Genomic DNA, 6,526 nt, shown 5'->3' with positions numbered 1-6,526 from the left:
TCATAGAAAACTCCGCTGCATATTAAAATCAAGAGCTTCCTAAACACACAGCGTGACTGGGAAAGGACTCCGCCAGCCGTCGCTGTGCCAGCAGTGGCATTACACACGACCATTCACTGTGTTGTCTTCATTAAATCGCCTCCAAACGACACCAGGCTGCTACAGTATAACCACACAGACCTCTACGCACATGAGACTGCTTGGATATAGCTCGACTGAGCCAGACGTTTCTTTGTTCTAGGCTCAGATGGAGGGCATAGCGCTGCAGTGTTTCAGTGTTTACATTGTATACATTAGCCAGCAGCGTGTGTGTGTGTGTGTGTGTGTGTGTGTGTGTGTGTGTGTGTGTGTGTGTGTGTGTGTGTGTGTGTGTGTGTGTGTGTGTGTTGTAGAGAGAGTGAGAGAGAGAGGAGAAAAACGTGACTCTTACACTGAGCTGAAATGGAACCACTGTGCTGCAACATGTGTCTTTCGGTTTAATTAAAAGGTATTCACTTTTAAGGCTTCTGTTATTCTACAGTATCGAGAAGGAAAAAAATCCCCAAATTAAAAAAACGAACACCTACCTAGCAAACAAATAGTCAAATATTCAGGTCCAGCCCTGTTCATTTTAATGCAAACGTGTACATTAGCAGGAATGTAGCACAACATGGAAGTGAAAGCAGTGCTCTGTTGCAGTGCATTTAAAGGATGTTATCCCTAAAATCACTGAATAATCGTGATAAATAATCCTGATCGAAATAATTGTGATTATCATCTTGGCTATAATCGTGCAGCTGTAGAGAACAGACAGTACAGAACCACACAAGTTGCACATGTTAGATTGCTGGTTTTATTTAGTTTTATATAGCCTTTAGTCCTTTTCACACGGGACTAGTATTACCTGGGGACCTCTAGTAATTGTTAATAACTGCGGAGGTGTCTGCAAAGTTAAAATCCCACTGCAAATGACCTACCATATTTTGCCAAACACAGAGGTTGTGTGATAATATTAGTCCGGTGTGACTTAGCATCTCTGTGATTCAGGGTTATATTGGCTGCGGTGGCAGTTATAAATGAAGGTTCTGACAGAGCCATGACATCATCTGTGGGGAATCACGTGAGTAAATTAGGTAAAATACAGACTTGGCTTATCCCATGCAAAGGCGCAGCACAAAACGCACTGTAGACGTGGACGGGGATCATTTCTAAATCACATGAGGTCCGCTGACCACTAGTGTTTCTATCCCAGTCTGACTTATTTTAGCGACGTAGCTGCATTCTGAGAGCTCAGCGATTACTTTGGCGAGTACAAAGTAGGTCCGCACAATTGACTGAATATTAATTTTGGCTTCCCACAAGTAAATGAAATGATCGACTGCCATATCAGACTCATTTCATTAAGTGCCGTATGTATGACAAGCCAATTTGTATGCGATTTTTGCGGGTTATTAAGACTAGCGCATTTATCAACGCCGTTTGGCCTCCATTGACTTACGTTACGTGTGAATTATCGCCGTTTTTTATTTTAATAAAGCCTTCCCCAATGTTTCTTTCCTAAACCCATCCGTTCATTGTTTTCCTAAGCATGTGACGTTGGTCACCGTCGTGTTTTTGTAGTTTTTTTGTGTTACTAAAGCCTTTCCCAATGTTCTTTTCCTAAACCCAACCTTTTTTTTTTTTTTTCGCGATAGCACGGCACGTTCTCGCAATAACACGCCACATGGTATCGCCATGTTTACATCTGCTGTATACAAAGCTGATAGCTCAAAATGCATGCAGATAACACGCCATTTGGTTTTAGGAAAGTGGCGTGTATGTTTACGTAAAGTCATGATGCCACATTGGCCATATTGACGCTCATAGAAAACTCCACTGCATATCAAATCAAACACACAGCATGACTGGGAAAGGACTCAGCCAGCTGGTAATACTAGTCCTGTGCGAATAGGGCTTTTATATCTCATGACATGTTGTTTTATTCTAATTTAAAAAAAAAATTTTGTCTTCTCTTTTCCTCCTGACATAAAGCCTAATTTTCTTACCATAGCGTTGGTGAAATACAGGAGTACAGACTGTTCCCTTGCCTGAGATACCGCAAGGCACAGCAGCCACAACAGGAGCATTTCAGCTGTGACTTAAAAGTGCTCCTTTAATGTTTGTAGGATATCAAATCTTAATCTCAGAGTTGGTTTACTTAACATGCAGTTGTGGTTCTCACAGTCACATCCGATCCATGCTCAAGAGCCCTCCATTTGGGATTCCGGGTCTAAGTCCCATCTTTGATGAAAGGGCTTGGATGAAAACTAGCAGACACTTGTCTGCCGTCTACTACCACCGGCATCGGAGGATTCCAACACTAAGTCATGTGATTTACTCCCAAAGCGCTGTACATTCTTTCAAATCTCCTTTCATCTCCATCCCGGTGATGAAAAGAACCACCATTACCTCTTTAAGAGATAGTATTATACAAGAGCACAAGCAGTGATTTGCACAGATCCCAATTATGCAGTGTAAACATCTGCATGCCATTTGTACGCTTATGTCTTTAAATGCCCCATCATTGTTTCTAAAAGTCACATTTAATGATATGAGCCACAGGCAAATCGATGCACAAGCGAGTGAAAGCATCTCCAGAGCTATTCCATACAGCGCTGAGCATTGGTTTAATCATATTAGCTGCATTCAAAAGAAGAGTGTGCGAGCGACCTTTGAGCAAGACTTTGAGGTCTGGGCGGCACAGAAATGCTTGGCACAGCAGTTTGACTGGGTTTGGGATGGAGTGAGGTGCGTGAGTTGATGTCAGATGTAGCCATCCAACGTTGTTGGCCTAATTATGTAATAAAAGGGGCATAAATGCTTTGAAGTCCTAAGTGCAGTTGTCAGTTTCTTTGAAGGCAAATAGTAATTGTCATGTTCACTGCCTCACAAATCAAATCTTCTACACATGTTTCCTCCTCCCCGAAGTCAAAGTCTGTGCCCTCCCTTCTGCATGTATACACACACACACACACACACACACACACGGTAACAACCTTTACGGCAGCCTTGATCTGCTCACTATACAGGAACTGCTGGGCCCTCCACCCTTTCATGCCCTGCTTCAGTCACCCACATCTGGAGTTGGTCAAAGTCCTGAGCTCCCCAGGGATAGACTTTGGTGGGCCCCCCCAAAAAGAAAAAGTCCCATTCTGTCACTTCCTGGAATCCATGAGGGAATAAAAATGACCAGACATCCTTCTGCACACGCAGATTCTTTGATAGCTTATCCTCATGAAGCCATTGGCTGGTCAGGAGCTGATATAAATTAGTTTGTATCGTGTTTTTCAAAAGAGCATTGTGACAAATACTGTAATTCTTCACCTTAGACTTACTATGGTCATCAAAAGCCAATTCTTGCTATATTTACTAGGAGTGGGGAATCCATACAGCGTAGTATCGCAATATTTTCCATGGCAATACCTTACCGATACACGGGCGCCAAGTACCGATCTATTATTATACATGTTGGGCAGTTTGTCTGCTGGACAATCCCATTTTGCAGTAATAAAATTGAAGTGAGATGAACAAACAGAGAAAATGTATCTTTTTAGATACAACAGATGTTGACAAAGTTTCCTTTTGGGGACATAATTTGAAGTGGGGGGAAAAGGTAATAAATTGCAACATGTCGCAGTTGTCAACGGCACCCTAAATTCCTATTGGCTGTTCTGCATGGCTGCCAGGCTAAAGATAAGGTGAAATAGGCCTACCGGTCGCTCGGTGCACTAGTTAGTCAGTGCTCCCGTGAGCGTTCATTTCCCCCATTAAGTTGTGTTAACGTTATTAAAAGTCTGCGTCTTTGAATGTCTAGAAAATGATGAACTGTCAATGGAAATCCGCCTATTTCAGTTCATTCACTTTATTATCCCAGATGGGAAACTTGATCTGCAGTCAGGAGTGCAAGAGTAAAAAAAAACCATACAACAAACAACGTACAAATAAACCAAAAGACAACAATACAAAGACATAAGGTACTGAAACGTCTCCTATACAATATACAGAACCCAATTTTACACAATACTACAGGAGCAATCTCTAAAACAATTCTACATTACATGTGCAATTTAAGCCGAGTTATTACACATGGAACAAAGGAGTTTTTTTTACTCCTATTGCTCTCGTTTCACCTTATTTCACCTTACCTTTAGCCTGGCAGCCAAACGCTTATCGCCCTGGGCGCTCCATGACAAGTACTGATAGCACCGAGTTGTCCCAGGGTTGTGGTTATGCCCGTGACACAGAGATTTGCAATATGTTTTAAAATCGCAAATAATATCATATCGTGACATTTGTGTTGTGATAATATCTTATGGTAGGGCCCCTGGTCATTCCCACCCCTAATATTTACCAGACCTGTTGTATATTCTGTCCACACCTTGTGTCTATGTATGCACTTTTAACTGCATGTGTATGTCTTTATGAACGGACGTGTCTCAGGGGAGTCCATTCTGCCTTTAAGTGGTTTTCCATAACATGATGAATCCTCCTCCAGGCTACAAATCCCTTCTTCTTCCCAGTCATTTGAATAGAGCCGGTCCCGCTAGATGTTATCCCCCCCCCCCTTGAAGTTCAAACTCATGTTAAATGACTTCCTTGTTCCTGTGCAATCTTTTTTGACTATGGTGTTGAAAACCAGGTGACTTGCCCCCGGGCGAGGCATTATAAAGTCACATCCTGCATGAGATCCTTGTGGGCTAGCCTGGGTGTCTCAGACGCATGTCTAAGAGGTTTATCAGCTCGTGCCTTGGAGATTAGTCAGTGCTTACTATCAGGATGACTCCACTTCAAACTACTAGTACTTTTCAAGCCATTTTAGTGGCTATACCCAATCCTCTTTAAGCAAGACACTGCAGGTGAAAATGGTAACCATGACACTTCCCCAGGTTGTTACTTACATTAAGCCAATTACTTGTCTATTACAAGTTTTCTCAAATGTTATGTTTAAATATGCAAATAATGCGTTATCGTATTAAAATGGACTAATTTGCATAACATTCCAGAACAGAAATCTGAACATTGGATAAGGCCGGGTTCAAAATTCTCGTTTCATATTGTTGACTTGTTAAACCAAAAGTTTTTTACAGAGGGGATTTGGGATATCTCTTTCTATCACTTAATAAATCAAAAAAAGGTTGTCCCCAGCTAAAGAAAAATCAATTTTTGCCATGTTTTTGGACATGAAATGTCCTCTAATTCAGGCTGTGAATGACATATTAACAAAGCCCTCTGTAAAAACCTGCAGAATATAGATATGAATAAAACTGGAAAGTTACTGAAGCGAAGATTTCTGGCTCAGCGTCTGAGAAAAAACATTTTTGAGAAAACAGCCTTTGAAAATGTGTATTGTCATTAAAATCTACAGATGCAAAGAGACAACTGAGGAAAAGAAACCCAATGAGGTGGAGTTTGGGTATTTTCTTTCCACTAGTCTAGAAAGAAGACATGTTTTTTTGGAAGTAATACAACCCAAAATCTCATAATTGGTCATTGCTTAAAAAAACAACAACATTACTGCCTGCAGTGTCTTGCCTTAATATGCAACACTAGAAATGAAAAACCTCACCAGACCACTTAAATGAATACATAACTTTATTTAAATAAATGCTTTGTCATAACAAAAAAAGACAAAGGTTAAAAGAGTACATAAATTACAAGTTGAATAAATATTACACAGTGATATTCACTTTAATAATTTGAGATTTTTTTGTCTTTTCTTTCTTATTTGTTTTATGTAGTTCCAAATACTGACCATTTTTATTTCCCACTATGCTCCTGCCACCGATGGGTCCATTTCACAAGCCAGTGAACACCAAATTATGAAAACCAATCGTATTGACTTGTTACATCCAGAAAGTGTTATGTACTCAGAAAAAAAGCTGTACTGTCGTTACTGTACTACTGACGTATGAAATGTGAATATTAAACCATGTAGGAGATGTGAAACCTGAGGATGTCACTACTCGCAAACAGGCGTTGGTTTTAAAGCCTGAAAAAAACTCAACTTGCAATCCAAACAAAAGAAACAAATACCTGGAACATTGAAGTATTCACGCACTTGATTGATCCAGACAGTGAATGGTTCCAGATATCAGATAGTTCCTTGTATCAGATCAAAGTAATACTTGTTTCCAGTTTTTTTGTTAATTTTTGCATTCCCCAGATTTCCATGACTCCTGGTAACTGTCTTGCTAACTGTATCTAATGTCATGCAATTGGTGACCCCATATCGGGGAAGTGGCTAGGCCCCGATTATGACCACTGCCCATGGCGCTCACTCTTACTCTTTCCCCTCCGTCTCTTTTACGTCTACCCCAACTCCCTGCGCAATTGGCCGTGAGAACGTCTCTAGCTGCGTGTAACTTTGAAATCTATTTCTCCCTAAAAGATGTTGCCGTATTGGAGGTCCCAGGCGTGGGCTGCACAGCCCCTGTCGACAAATATTACCTCAAAGCACCAACTTTAAAAGGTAAGCACAAGATAACACAACATTTAGCTTTTGTGGCTG

The sequence above is a fragment of the Perca fluviatilis genome, chromosome 12 (assembly GCF_010015445.1).
Source record: "Perca fluviatilis chromosome 12, GENO_Pfluv_1.0, whole genome shotgun sequence".
NCBI lineage: Eukaryota > Metazoa > Chordata > Actinopteri > Perciformes > Percidae > Perca > Perca fluviatilis.
The sequence above is the reverse complement of the archived record's forward strand: the minus strand, read 5'-3'. Positions refer to the sequence as shown.